Source organism: Bison bison, unplaced genomic scaffold (genome assembly GCF_000754665.1).
Source record: "Bison bison bison isolate TAMUID 2011002044 unplaced genomic scaffold, Bison_UMD1.0 scf7180017864280, whole genome shotgun sequence".
In the NCBI taxonomy this organism is placed as follows: Eukaryota; Metazoa; Chordata; class Mammalia; order Artiodactyla; family Bovidae; genus Bison; species Bison bison.
The window spans coordinates 5,793,465-5,809,264 of NW_011494852.1; the positions used below are offsets into that span (position 1 = coordinate 5,793,465).

The 15,800-nt window shown below is 48.0% G+C and overlaps 1 protein-coding gene across 1 annotated transcript in view; it reads left to right on the forward strand.

Moving 5' to 3' along the window:
- Window positions 1-5,629: 5,629 nt before the first annotated feature.
- SIPA1L3 (signal-induced proliferation-associated 1 like 3) overlaps window positions 5,630-15,800 on the forward strand; it is a 255,414-nt gene continuing 245,243 nt past the window's right edge. The window contains 1 exon segment of the mRNA XM_010849306.1: window positions 5,630-6,726. The gene's annotated coding sequence lies outside the window, so the exon portion shown is untranslated.

Here is a 15,800-nt window from a genome sequence, read left to right on the forward strand (position 1 = left end):
AAAGGCCAGCTTAGCCACTGCTGCTTTTTGAGAGCTGGAAATCAGAAGTCCAGAGCCATGAACTCATGCTTATTGGACACTTTTTGAACATCAAGAACTATGCATAAGACATACGTTCTTAGGAGAAGAAGGGGACGACAGAGGACGAGATGGTTGAATGGCATCACCAACTCAATGACATGAATTTGAGCAAGCTCTGGGAGATGGTGAAGGACAGGGAAGCCTGGCGTGCTGCAGTCCATGGAGTTGCAAAGAGTCAGACATGACTGAGTGACTGAACAACAGCAGCAACCCGGAGAGGTAGATATTATCTCATTTGAGAAAACTGAGGCTTGGAGAGTGTAAAGAAAGGAAATGGGGCTTGAATCTTAGCATGGGCTGTCAGATCCAATAGGATATTCTAGGGGAAGGAAGCAGAGAAACCTAAAGGGGCTGGAAAGGAATACTGTCACTGGCAAATAGTTATTCTTTATTGGTGGTGGGCTGTCAATAGAGCTTTTTGCAAGGGCTAATGGCACCCCACTCCAGTACTCTTGCCTGGAAAATCCCATGGATGGAGGAGCCTGGTGGGTTGCAGTCCATGGGGTTGCTAAGAGTCGGACACGACTGAGCAACTTCACTTTCACTTTTCACTTTTATGCATTGGAGAGGGAAATGGAAACCCACTCCAGTGTTCTTGCCTGGAGAATCCCAGAGACAGGGGAGCCTGGTGGGCTGCCGTCTATGGGGTCGCATAGAGTCGGACATGACTGAAGCAACTTAGCAGCAGCAGTAGTTCCCAAAGTGTGGTCCTACATCATGATTCCTGGGGGAGAGGTTCTTCTTAAAATGCAGATCCTAAGGTACTGAGGGCTTCCCTGATAGCTCAGTTGGTAAAGAATCCACCTGCAATGCAGGAGACCACAGTTTGATTTCTGGGTCAGGAAAATCTGCTGTAGAAGGGATAGGTTACCCACTCCAGTATCTTGGGCTTTCCTGGTAGGCTTAGCTGGTAAAGAACCACCTGCAACGTGGGAGACCTGCACTGGGTTCGATCCCTGGGTTGGGAAGATCCCCTGGAGAAAGGAAAGGCTATCCACGCCAGTATTCTGGCCTGGAGAATGCCATGGACTGTATAATCCATGGGGTCGCAAAGAGTTGGACATGACTGAGTGACTTTCATTTTCAAGGTACTGAAGCAGAACCATGACAGTGGGATCCTGAGTCCTTCCATTTTAACAAGCTCCCTAGGTGACTCAGTGGATGTTTTAAGTTTGACTCCTGAAACAGGAAATCATCAAGATAAAAGGTGCCCAGGACTAAGAGTCAGCCCCACGTAGTCCAGCTGGAGAAAGAATCCCATCATTCAGCCATGCATGCTTTCCCAGGCTTGTGGAATCAAGTCACTTTCTTGTGTGTGATACATCTGCTAGTCAACTTCTTCCTCCCATTCCCTTCTCTCTAGCCTTCGTGAGGATAAACCTCTACTTTTTCTGACTGGATGTGAATAAAGCCTACTTTTAACGAGTCCACTTTGTCAGGGAGTCTATCATTACTGGTCTGATGATGGACTTGTTTTCCTTATTTGTACTGATAATATGAAAATGCCAGTCTCGCCTACTTCACAGGATTGTTGCAAGGATCAAAGATGATAATTCCTGTGAATACCTTTTAAAGTATACTCTGAAGCAACAGACAATCATGACTGCTGTTTTTAGGCTAGTTTGGTTCTCCAGAGAAGTAGTTATTTCCTCCCAACCTATACTTTGTACTTTTCAGTTGCTCTGGAAACATTATAGCTAAATTTATAGTCTGGCCAGCAGGGGGCAGTGGAAGCCATCCTTGCACCTGCCAGATGAAGGAAAACTGGTGGACTTAAAAAAAGTAGTCATCCCCAAAGGGCGATCCTCAGGACAGCAGCAGCATCACCTGGGAACATGTTAGGAATTCAAATTACCAGGCCCTACCCTCAACCTACTAAATTGTAAAGTCATAAGGGTAGGGCCCAAAATTGAGTTTTAAACAGCCAATCTTAAAGTCTGGGAACCGGTGGTTTGGAGAACTCTTGGAATTCCAGGTCATTTGGCCGGGGCATCCCGAGGTAAGGTCAGCAGAACCCACCGTCTGGCATGGCTAAGCCTAGACTGTGTGTTTCCACAGAGACATGATGGCTGGATCTGGGGCAGGGGGAGCAGCAGGCAAAACTTACCATCATCTCATGTGTAGGGTGGGTAAGAGCCCTCCCCCCCTCAAAAAAAAACCCCCACATCCATCACTTCATGAGTTCTCGAAAGAATTCTGAGAGGCAGATCCCGTCACCTCCATTGTATGGATAAAAAATGTGAATTCAGAGAGGTAAAGGATGCAAAGAGAGCTACACATGGTAGGCTCTTAAGACTCAACCCACAGTTCAGGATTCTCCTAGCCTTTCAGAGAAGCAGGAGGCTCTCCAAGCTGAGGCTAAGTGCACTCTCTGCCTCACAAACCCACTGATGGGAGCTGGGGACTGGCTTTCAGACATTAGCATCCTGTGTTTCTTCTCTCCCAAAACCTGCGTGCTGCCCTCCTGCTGTATATCTTTTTCCATTCTATTTCCCTGTGACCCTGCACTTGCTGACCGCCTTTGAGGAACCCCTGTGACCTGCTGAAATGGATCGGTGGGTGGCCCCTCAGGCCAGGGCTCCATAGCTCAGAACTACACCCACCACGCACCCCAGCTCCTTCTTGAGGCCCCAGAGCTACTGAGAGAGTGGTTGCTTGAAGTCAACAAATCTGCCGTCACTGCCATAAGTTTCTGTTTTTCCTAATATCTCCTCTGGGTTCAGCTTCTCTCGACCAGCCTATAAAAAGCAAGTGGTTGGGACCCTTGGGGGCATATTCTTTGGAGATTAGTAAGAAAGAAGTCCTCCAACCCCCAAACCTCTGTTTGTTGTTATTTTGGGAAGTTTTGTTTGTTCATCTTTTTTGTGGGATCTTAGTTCCCCGACCAGGGATCAAATGTGTGCCCCCTGCAGTGGAAGCACAGAGTCTAATCACTGAAATGCCAGGGAATTCCCTGTTTGTTTGTTTGTTTGTTTTTTTGTTGTTGTTCTTTTGGCCACTTTCTCCCATCTCATACACTGGTCTCCTTAGAGGAAACCTCTCCTATAATCTCCCACTTTGATTCCCTAATCGCATTACCTGTCCTTAAAAGCAAGTCCGGAGTGAGCTTCAGCTTAAGCATTCAGTGTAAGCCCAATGATTTTGACTTTTTAATATCTTGATAACCGAAAGATGATCTAATGGGAAGTCATGCAGCCAACCTAGGGGAGTCAGTATGTGGGGGCCGAGATATGGTATGTAATACTGACTACGGAGACAAACTAGGTCTATTATTGGACACTGATGCTGGCACCACATCCTTTTTCTTAACTGCAGTCCCTTCCAAGGTACAGTGCTCTGTTGATGGTGGTGGGATGAAAGGCCAGCAACCTGTGAGCCCTGCCTTTGTAATACAGAGAAATGACTCTAGGGGGCACTGCACTCCATGTGACTGTTGGGCCCTGTTTAAGAGGGAAAAGAACAAAGTATTGTTGAGTATGTGTAACAGGGAAACCTGACCACCCTAAAGAATAGTGATGTGTGCTCCACACTGTGAGGTAAAGCCCTGCATGGATCCTATAGCCTTGCAGGTGGCTCTTATGTTTGGGGACAGCGATGCAGAAAGCCCAGCTGGCATCAGTTGACTATAAAGTCAGAGGGACTGGAAAGCCAGAGGGCAATCTCGGCTTACTCTGTTTTTTTTGTTTTTGAATGACATTTCTAATAAAGAGCTAAAGTCTGTCCCCAAGGCCTGGGACCACTACTCTGGTCTTATAAGTGATGTCACAGGTAGGGCTGGGACTGGAAAACATTTAACACACTTTATGGAAAGAAACAGTTTTCCAGGCTGAAAAACATGTATTACCAGGGTAGGCAAGTTCCTATTGGGTGAAGAATTATCCATCCAGCATGGGAGTAATGATAGCATCCAGAAATGATTAAGGTTGTAAAGTGGTAGCTAGGTATTTTACATATATTGTTTTAATACTATACAATAATTCTGTGACTTAGCTATCATCCTCCACTAATTGATAGCTCAGTCACAGAATGGACATGGAACATAACATATTAACAAAACATACTAAGAAACATATACTAAAAAGAAAGTCACTTGTCCTATTTCCCCTTCAGAAAGGTAACTCTGTGTTCTGTACACACACAAGGATGTATGTGGAAAAATACCACTTTTCTTACACAAATGTTAGTATGCTATATTGTTGTTTGGTCACTAAGTCATGTCAGATTCTTTTGCAATCACATGGACTCTAGCCTATCAGGCTCCCCTGTCCATGGGATTTCCCAGGGAAGAATACTGGGGCTGGTTGCCATTTCCTTCTCCAGGGGATCTTTCAGACCCAGGGATTGAACCCGTGTCTCCTACACTGGCAGGTGGATTCTTTATTGCTGAGCCACCAGGGAAGCCCAGGTGCTATACACTGCATTTTTCTCACTTAATAATCTTAAAGATTAACTCATATTAAAACATACAGTTCTGTCTCATTTTTCAACAGTTGTCAGCTGCATGGTACATTGTCTGGCTGAACTATCATTTATTTATCTAACGTCCATTAATAGAAATTGGGCAGTTTCCAGCCTTTTGCTATAACCCATGCCACAAATGAATATTTTTGTTAATGCCTCACAGTTTTAATTGGAGAAGGCAATGGCACCCCACTCCAGTACTCTTGCCTGGAGAATCCCATGGACGGAGGAGCCCGGTAGGCTGCAGACCATGGGGTTGCTAAGAGTCCTAAACGACTGAGCGACTTCACTTTCACTTTTCACTTTCATGCATTGGAGAAGGAAATGGCAACCCACTCCAGTGTTCTTGCCTGGAGAATACCAGGGACGGCAGAGCCTGGTGGGTTGCCGTCTGTGGGGTCGCACAGAGTCGGACACGACTGAAGCGACTTAGCAGCAGCAGCATTAGCACAGTTTTAATTAACTTAAAATTTAAAACTGAAGCAATGTAAACCTTTTTTCATTAAACATAACTTATTTTAGATATACTGGCTTAAATTAATAAAATTTCACCTGTTTAATTTTTTAATGTAAATTTTAAAGTTGCAGATTTGACTTGCATCATACTTCTATTAGACAATATTGCTTTAGATTATCACCTTCCGATGGTGGTCTGGACTTCGGTTCCTTGAGAGTAGGCACCGAATCTATCTTGATTTCTCCCCTGTCCTGGTAATCAATCACCCAAGCTGGCATGAAGTAGGTGTCTAATACATTTTTTTTTGAATAAATGAGCAAATGAATCACCCTCTGCCCCTCTCCCAGGAAGAAGAAATATATACTTCCCAGCTCAGTCTCATTCAGCATCTTGGAAGAAAGGATGAGATGGGAAGGATATTGACTGGGTTTTCCTGACCAAAGAACCTTGCAATTCCAGCTGGTTCCTTCGGTAACCCCTTACGGAGTAGTAGGAATGCCAATAAAAAAGGTCGGATCCTTGATTATGTCGACAAGTGGACTAAATTTTAACAAAATCTCCCCAGCCATAGGTACTCAACAAACACTGGTTACGCTAAGAATGTGCGATCAACGAATGAATGATAGGTAACATGGCCTCCAGGGCACCCCCCTGGGTGGCGGTCAAGAGACTCCCGTCAAAGGCAGAGCTCCGGAGACTCCTACTACAGGGAGAGGCGACCAGACCGGAATCCCAACACATTCTGGCGTCCCGGCTCTCCGCGTGGGAGGGAAGAAGGGTGTGTCCGCCTCCTCAAGGCTGGGGCCGCGCCTGTTACCTGCGACGACTGGGCTCCAGACAAGGGACGGGTACGGCGTGTGTGGCGGCACTCCGAAGCTATGTGAAGGGCCAGACCTAGAACAGGAGTGCCAGAGGAGCGACCTTGGGGATACTGCGGGAGGACTCGGCCAACAAAACGGTTAGCTCCCCAACCCCGCGCCCGCCGGACTGACCAAGGCAAGGGGAGTGAGCGCGCGTGCGCACTGGCGCGCGCCCGGCAGGAAAAAGCCCAGCGCGAGACCCCGCGCGCGCGCGCGCGCGTTCGAAAGGAAAAAAAAAAAAAAAAAGTCTTCCCCGCGGGGGCCCGCGGCAATTTAGGCCGGAGTTGGCCGGCGAGCGCGCGTGCGCGAGCGCGCATAGACGCCTTTCTCCACAGCTCCCCTCGGTTGGGGGTCTAGCGCTGTGTTCCGCTGCTCCCGCTTCTCCAGAGGCTCGCGCCCTCGGGGTAAGTACCTCGCGCCTCGCGGAAAGGGAGAAAGAGGGTCTACTGAAGGAAGGGAGGAGGCGGATAGAGCTGGGAAAAAGGAAAAAACCGCCTTCGCAGAGCAAGGAACGCAATCAACGGGTTGGAATCTACAGAAGACACACCTCCATCCCTCACGCCCCTCGGGGCTGCGGAAGTTCTCTGGAGACTCGAGCGGCACGGAGGCGACAGGTGGACTACCATTCCCAGAGGCGCTGCAGCGCCGCGCCTACTGCTCCCGGCAGCACCTGCGCGTCAGGCTTTTTTCAGTTTGCGGCCGCCTAGGGCGAAACTACAGTTCCCAGGAGGCCTCGCGCGAAGCGGCTTGGAAGTGGGCAGCCTGGAAGTCACTCGGGCCACTGGAGCTGGCGGCGTCTCCAGCAAGCGGCGCGGATTTGGACGCCGCGGTCGTGGGGCCCGCGGGGCGGGCAGCCGGGACACCCAGGTATGTGGCTCCGGGTGCAGGGTTGGCCTTGCGCTAGGGTAGCGGGGAATCGATGTCCAGTCGGACCCCGAGGGTCAGCGCGGGCGAGCTACTGGGCGGACGGCCGGGTGTGGGCACCGGCTGTTGGGGGGCGGCGGCGGCACTCTCGCCCTCCGGACCTGGCTGGGCGCGTGCCCGCATGCTTCAACTTTCCAGGCGAGCTACCCGGCGCCGTTGCGGGAAAGCATGGCATGAGAGTCGGGTAGCGGTGGGTTCGCTTACGGACTCTTGCCTCTCGGGAGGTGCGATCTAGAGAAACCGTGCCGAACCTCAGTTTCTCCTTTCGGTCAAACCGGGGAAGAATAGTGTCTGTCTTATGCTGGGAATTCTGTTGATATCCGATGAATAAAGCGTTTGGTACATAGAAGACACTTATTACTTGCTTGCTTTATTGTTTGCTCCGGAGAAATGGGATGAAGGTATTATCGACTGAATGTGGTAAGCTGAGGGTGAGCCACATGGTTAGCACTCGGTGCAAGGTGGCTGTTGTTAGGCGAAATTATTTTGCTAAGAGCTTCGGTTTTGGAGGCAGAGCCAGGTTCAAATTTAGGTTCTACCTTTTACCAGCTCTGTGACCTTGGGCGACAGACTTCACTGCTTTGTACCTTGGTTTTCTCTGTCTACAAAATGGGTATTTTTTTCATAGCAGCCACCTTATAGAGTCGTTTGGAGGATGCAGTGAGAATACCATTTGTGAAATGCTTAGAGCAGCAGCTGGCACATAGTCAGCATTTAATAAATGACCATTGATTCAGCGTTTTCCCGGTTTCTCCGAGACCCCCCGAGGGTGGGGCTCTGCCTGTAGTCTTGCTTTTCTAGTGGATCAGACATTTAACTGGTCTGGTTGACTTCCTCTCGTGCACCCTCAGGTTCCATCCGTGTAAAATGGGATAACGATATCAGCCTCAGAGGGTTGTAAGGATTTGCTGATACCATGTTCCCAGTCCAGAGCCATCTCTCACTAAGTAGCAGCTCTTATATATTATAATTGCTCTTCTTCCATGTGCTCCATCTGGCCCAGAGCTTGCCTAACTGTGGTGGGATGTGACATGACAGCCCTGAGCTCCCCCACATGTTCACTCCCAGCCTCAGTGTCCCATCTGTGAAATGATAGTCATAGGACACTTGTGCCAGGGTTGTTTCAATGATTCCAAAAGATAATTCATGTGTAGTGTTCAGCACAGGGCCAAGTGCATCCTAAGCACTTAATAAACATGCCTTGTTTTTCTTGATGGGCTTTTGCTGCTTATGTTTGTATTACAGTTCAGAGCAGGACAAGGTTAATGTCCCCTCGCCCCTAATTTTTATTCACCAAAGGTAAAATTGTGGAACATACTGCCATATAAGGGGCTGAGAAGAAATGGCACTGACTAGCTGCTATCAGCAGGCTACCTGCCCTCCCCCCAGCTCTCACACACTCCTGCCCCCAAATTGGCTTTTAAGTGTTGTACCACTGCTGCCCGCACTTGACTGTCTCAAAGCCCCATTAGCCCCCCGAGCCCCACCTCCACATGTGGGGCCTGTGCTCCTTGATGTCCTCTGCTAACTTGATGTCCCGTTGGGTGCCGTGAACTCAAAATGTTAAATCGAAGCTCGTTTTCCTCCCGGACCCAGTAGTCACCACCTCGGCAGATGGGCCAAGCTGGAAACCTGGGAGTCCTTCTTCTTCCCGAGGCTTCCCAGATGCAGTTGATTGGCAAGGAGGATGGTGCTGTCATTCCATAGCAACCATTTATTTGGCCTGTCTTGGTCTCTTGTCTTGTGGGCCACTGAAAGTCCCCCTTGGCTACTGAAGGTGGCCTTTTCCAACATGGTTGAGTTGTTTCTTTCAAGTCACCAAGGATGAATACATGTCAAACACTGTATCAGTAGGAACCAGAGAAGGCACTGCAGACGTGCCAGATGGCAGTGGCCACAAGTATGGAGTAAAAGCCCTGGCTGTAAGGGAGTCCATTTCTATCCTGGCTAAGCTCAGCTGAGTCGCTCACTTTCTTTCTGCAAAGTTACCCAGTGTCAGCGGGTTAGAATATCCTCTGTACAACAGGCCATCCGGAGTGTTTTGGGAGGCAGCACACGCACACTCAGGAAGAGGCTGGGCAGGGAGTATGTTAGCTCTCTGTTTAGGGTGAGTCTGTCATCAGATCTGTCATTGTAATTTTTTTTTTTTTTTTTAGAGATTTTATTTATATATTCTTGGCTGTGCTGGGTGTTCCTTGCTGCACGTGGGTTTTCTCTAGTTGCAGTGAGCAGGGCTCACCATTGTGGTGCACAGGCTTCTCTTTGCAGGGGCTTCTCTGGTTGCAGAGCACAGGTTCTCTGAGTAGTTGTGGCTCACGGGCTTAGGTGCTTCTCGGCATGTGGGATCTTCTCAGACCAGGGATCGAACCCGTGTCTCCTGGGTTGGCAGACGGATTCCTAACCCCTAGACGACCAGGGAAGCCCCTGTTAATTGTAGTTGCATTTGGTGATGGGAACCTGTGGTCTCAAATTTGTTTTAACCACTAAAATTACCTAAGTGTGTTATTATTTTTTTATTAATTGGTTGATTTTTTTTTTTTTTTGGTTGAGCCATGTTGCTTGTTGGATCTTAGTTCCCTGACCAGGGATCGAACCTGGACTTCAGCAGTGAAAACTCCAAGTCTTAAGCACTGGACTGCCAAGGAATTCCCCCTAAGTGCTTTTTTGCATCTGAGGAAATAAAACAATGACTTTAAAACAAAAATCTTGGTCTTGATTGTTAGTGACAACAGCACGTGGGTTTTTAGCAGTCTGTGGTCAGAGTTAAACATGAGCCTGTTTTTCAGACATTGCAGTTGTTAGGCGGTAAATCAAAAATGGAATTTAGAATGTGCAGTGATTGGCGCCTTTTTTTTTTCCCTGTGAAAGTTATTTTGCTTATATTTCAAACTTCAGTTTAAAAAAATGACCCAGGTTATGATAAGAGCTTAACCTTGTTGTGTGTATAATTTCCCAAATCTAAATTAAATGTCTATATGTTTTGATAAAATAATTGAGCAGTCATTGCCTCCAAAGTAAAGGGTTTTTAGCAGTTAGAATGAGAGGCTATTAGGACCAGTTTGTGCATTTGTGCTTTCTTTAAGACACTGCCTCTATTTCTTAGGACTTCTGTGGTCATGGCCATAATTTGTGTGTGTGTATGCCTGAGGATTGGTTGAATTTGGCTTTTAAAAAGTTATGCAAAGAAATGCATACTCGTAGTAACCTGTCAAACATTACAGAGATAGGCAAGGGAAATAATAACTGCCACCCTCCATTCCAAAATCCCATCCCCCTAAGAAAACCATTTATTCAGACAGTGAGTGTAGTGTCAGGCTTTGGAGATGTCAGAGAACAAATTAGATTCATTACCTTTGGAAATGTGGGGGTGGATGCTCTCACCTTTTTCTGTGCTCGTTTGGATGTATGTATGTGTATAGTGGGGCATCATCCCTGGTGGCTCAGACAGTAAATAATCTGTCTGCAATGCAAGAGACCCAGGTCTGATCCACTGGAGAAGGGAATGGCAACCCACTCCAGTATTCTTGCCTGGAGAATCCCATGGACAGAGGAGCCTGGTGGGCTATAGTCCATGGGATTGAAAAAGAGTCAGACACTACTAATTGACTAAATAGCAGCAATGCAGGTATCGACTGTTTTCTTTCTTCTCCCTCACCATTCCCCAGAAAAGGAGGGATCAAGTCATACATGTTTGTAACTCAATTTTTAAAAATATTTGATAGTGCATATCTCTTCAAGTCATTACATACAGATCTGACATTCTTTTTAACAGCTAGACCCACGTTCTTCAGTGTGGAGAGGCGGTGCTCCACACTGCCATTTCCCTATTACTGGACATTAAAGTTCTTTCTGGAATTTCTTTTTTAAAATTTATTTGGTGGGCACCAGGTCTTAGTTGCAGCATGTAAGATCTTTAGTTGTAGCATGTGAGATTTAGTTCCCTGACCAGGGATCGAACCTGGGCCCCCTGGATTGGGAGCGTGGAGTCTTAGTCCCTGGATCACCAGGGAAGTTCCTCTAGGTTTTCTATTGTACCTGCAAACACACATCCAGTAAGCATTCTGAAACATAGGCAGTACAGCATAGTGGCTGAAAGCATAAATTCTGGACAGCGAATAAGAGAGACAAGGTCCTTGCTCTCCTAGGGTTTACATTCTAGCTGAGGGGACACGCAGTAAACAAGGTAATCTCAGGTGGTTTTAATTTCAGATGGAGGCAATAACAGCGTGAGGGGATGGAGTAGACGTGATGGGGAAGGGCTGGTTCCTTTCGCTTGTATGACCTCAGAAGGCCTGCTGCTGCTGCTGCTTCTGCTAAGTCGCTTCAGTCGTGTCTGACTCTGTGTGACCCCATAGACGGCAGCCCACCAGGCTCCCCCGTCCCTGGGATTCTCCAGGCAAGAGTACTGGAGTGGGGTGCCATCGCCTTCTCGGAGAAGGCCTCCTAGGCCTCACTGAAGGGGAGTCATGTGAGCTGAGACCTGAATGAGCAAGAGGCACCAGCTGTGCCGAGAGCTGGGGGAAGACCATTCCAGGCCGAGGGAACAGGAAATGCAAAGGCCCAGATGTGGGGATGTATTTGCTACAAAAACAGTATCATTGAAACTGGACAAGGGTGAATTCCCACTGTTCAGGCTCATGCTACTTTAATTTTTGTAAAATAATAATAATGATAATAGCAGCTGACATTTCCTGGTACTTTACTCTGTACTCGGTGCTCTTCTAGGCATTTTGCACTTTTCCTCAATTAATCCTTACTCAAGAAGAAGGGGACAACAGAGGATGAGATGCTTGGATGGCATCACCGACTCAATGGACATGAGTTTGAGCAAGCTTCAGGAGTTGGTGATGGACAGGGAAGCCTGGTGTGCTGCAGTGCATGGGGTCGCAAAGAGTCAGACACGACTGAGCAACTGAACTGAACTGAATCCTCACAAGAATCCAGTGAAGTAGATAAATGTATGGAACTCATTACCGAGGAGGATGCTGACTCCAGGGCCCCAGGTCTTGGCTCATATGCTACACCCCTCTCTTCCCAGGCCCCCTTGACCAGGCTGAGGCAAGTTTAAGTGGGTGCAGCGTTTCCTTTCCACGTTGTTTAACATGCCAAGCTCTGCGGACTATATTTAGTACCTCATTCACGTGGCCCCGGGAGTGGTCTGGGGATGTGGTGTCGTCTCCACAGTAAGACACGACAAGGTCAGTTTCTGTGGGGATGTTTAGTTGGTTGGTTGTTGGTTACTTCAAAACTAAAGGCCCTTCAGCAAAGCATGTCCTCAAATAAAACAAGATTGGCGGTGTGGCCACCACACCAGATGCAAGTTAGCAAGAAATGAGGTGTGGTGTTGAAGGATCGCAAACAAGGAGGTGTCCCATTGAGCTTGCAAGGGGTGAGCTTTGCAAGAGGACTTGGACCAGCTGGGGAAAGAGTGTTTCTAAGCACTGAACTAGTATTATGGACTGTTAAAGTTTTAAGATACCGTCCAGTTGTTAAAGTGCTGATGCCTGGCCCAAGTAGGGGCTCCAGGATCCTGTTCCAGCCACCATGACTGTGTCCATTTTGATCTGGTGTAGCTTGGACCCTTAAGAGTTGTTCAGTATTTTGAATGAAGGGCAGGCCTGGTTAGATGTGAAGATGGTGGTGGTTGCTTTTAAGACCAGGAAAAGTGTGGAGAGCATCTTTCATCCAGCCATCTACGAAGCATGTGTTTCTGCCCAGCCTGGGTGCCAGGCACCGTATGTTAGACACATGGCAGTATGAAGTCACATAGGAAGACTCTGGTTCTCCAGGGTTTGCACCAGTACTGTTCGTTAGAAATATAACGCGAGCCACCAATGTGGACCATATATGTCATTGAAGATCTTACAGGGATCACTTGTAGAAAAGTAAAAAGAAATAGGAAATGGACTTTAATAATAAATTTTATTTGGTCCAAAGCGTATCATTTCAACATGTAACCAGTATAAAATTATTGAGATATATTACATCCTTTTTTTCTCACACTTCCTTCAAAGTACCATGTGAAATCTACTCCTTCAGCCATCTCCATTTGCACCAACCATGTTTCAGGTGCCCAGGAGCCACATGTATTGGACAGAGTGGGCCTCAGGTGTGAGACTCAAGTGTAGGTCAAGATTCACAGTGATGGGTCAAAGATGCCGTCCCTGTTTTATCTTGGTGAATAAGGGCAGATGAGTGATGAAAAGCATGCTGATCAGAGGCAGGCCTAGCTAAACTCACAGCTGTCATCCTTCAGAGGCACCTTCTGGGCCTGGTGTTGTGCTTGGCGCATGTGACCTGTGTTCTGAGGTGGCCGGGACTCTGATCATCCCCACTAAACAGATGAAGAAGGTGAGGCCTGGCAGCACGAGGCCACTTGCTCACAGTTAGCAAGTGATGAGGGCAGAATTTGAACTCAGGTACAGAGACCATAGTCTTAAATCTCTGTTGTGTCTGTGTTGTGTTAGTGTTTGAGGGAGGGTGGGGTCTGAGCTTTGAGCCACAAAAATACCATAGGAAGGACTCATCACACAAAACAGACTCCCAGTGTCCATCAGCCTCAGTCCTCGGGTTTCTGTTGGTGCTGTAGTGCTGGTTTAGACCTGAGAGGTTGGCTGACCCCACTCCTTACATTGAGCCCCAGGTTTGGTGGGAACGAATCTTTACTTCCCAGGAAGGGGAAGGGTCTTTGGGGACTGAGGACAGTGGGCAGGATGAGTGAAGGAAATGAGAAAAGGACCCAGCCTATTGAAAGTCCATTGTAAGCAGCTTCTGTGGGCATGAAGCCTCTCTTCTTTTTTGAAAATATTTATTTATTTATTTATGTATCTGGCTGCATCAGATCTTAGTTGCTTCATGAGGGGGTCCTCCTCCGTTGAGGAATACGGGCTTAGTTGCCCCACAGCAGGTGGGGTCTTAGTTCCCCAACTGGGGATTGAGCCCGCATTCCCTGCACTGCAAGGCGGATTCTTAACCACTGGACCACAAGGAGAGTTCCCGAAGCCTCTTTTCTCTTTCATCTGCCTCCTCTCTCTGTCCCTCTTGACTGTGGCCTCCTGAGGGAGCTTCATGGCTTTTTCCTGTGAGCTCAGTGACAGCCGAGTTTACCTACTGTGTGAGAATTGCCCTTGCCTGATCCAGAGGCATTGCTGGGTGGGGGTTAGTGGGAAGGGGACTCTCATCTACGGGAGTCATTATTCTAGAACTTCAGTTACTCTTTTGGTTCAGGATTCCCCCTCTCAGAACAAGGAGTATCTGGACCTTGTACGCAAACAAGGCAGGTGCTGGAGATTCCAAGTCTGTTCACGTGCCCAGATGACCTGTGCAAGCCCCAGTGGTGATTCCTGAGCGCTTTCACCTCTTCAGCTCTCTTACCTCCTCCTGCTGGACAGTGCCTGGCCGGTTAAAGATGCTCAGTGTGTGTTTGTCGGCTGAATTGCTGATACGAGCCGAGGTTTCCTGAGCTCTTACTGTGTACAAGTCTCTGCTCTGGGTGCTTTTCATGTAATATCTCATTTAATCCTCAGAACTCCATGGTGTAGGTATTCTTATCATTCACATTTCTTACGTAAATAGACTCAGGTCCTGAGAAGTGCAAATCACAAAGCTGGTGAGTATCAAAGTCAGGATTCAAACCCAAGCCAGTCAAGTCCAGGCTCTTTTTTTTTTAAGTTTCATTTATCTGTTTTTGTTCTTGTCTGCGCTGAGTCTTCATTGCTGCATGCAGGCTTTCTCTAGCTGTGGCATCTGGGGGTACTGGCTGTGTGGTGGCTTTTCTTGCTGGGGGCGCAGGCTCTAGGGCACAGGTGTCAGTAGTTGTGGCTCATGGGTCTTAGTTGCTCTGTGGCATGGGGTATCTTCCTGGACCAGGATTGAACCTGTGTTCCCTGCATTGGCAGGCAGATTCTGTACCACTGGTCTACCAGGGAAGTCCCTAGGTCCAGGCTCTTAAACGCCCCGTCTGCAGTCTGTCCGTGGATGGCAGGTGGCCGAATGGGGTCAGGAAGCAGGGCCACACTGACGAGTGCGGTCGCCCCACTCCACACGTGGTCTCTGAGCTGGTCTAGGGTAGTCCTGCAGCAGGTCCCAGGCCCCTTTGGGCCTGGACATTTGACCATCACTCTGGGCATGAGGTTTTTCTATGATTGTGGACTTGAGAGACTTTTCCCTTGTGGTCCAGTGGCTAAGACTCTGTGCTCTCAATGCAGGGGGCCTGGGTTCGATCCCTAGTCAGGAAACTAGATTCCACATGCCACAATAAGACCTAGGGAGTCAAATAAATAAGTACAAATACATATTTTTAAAAAATCAACCAAAAATAACAAAAATGCACTGGATGTTTGACATTATTAAGGAATTCTAGTTAATTTTTGAAGCTGTGATAATGATACTGTGGTTCTGCTCAAGAAAAGGTCCTTATTTTGAAGAGTTACAGTCTGAAATCCCCATGAACTGTTAAGATATCTGAGATTTGCTTCAGATTAATATGGATGGGCGCGGAGGCGAGGGGGCCAAGTGTATGGGCGAGGAAAGAGAGGAAGTGAGATTGGCCAGGAGGCAGTGCTACTGAAGCTGGCTGGAGGGCGTTCTTATGCTCTGCTTTTCACCTTTGTGTGTTTGCACCGCGAACACCTCACCACGGAAAGTTAGAAGCAAATATAACAAATATCACTCGGTGTTGGTGTGTTTCAAACTCGAGTGTAGTGTGGAGGGATTCCTTGCCTCTGCCCAGTCCACTTACATAATACAAAAGTGGTCTTTTTTTTTTTTTTTTTATCTTTTCATCCTACGAGTCAATCTTTGGCTCCATCGGCCACATGCTCCCCCGACTGCTCTGAGCACCATGGCGCTGGTTCTCTGAGTCAGCTCACAGAGGTCCCTCTTCCCCAGGTCTGGTTCTCTCCAGCATCTGAGCGTGGGGCCCCTCCCACATTTTTTCCAAAGACGAGTTCCAGCAGGAGGCCTCAGATCCTCCCCGCATCCTCCCCTCAGGACAGACGTGCACAGCTCCTTCCTCT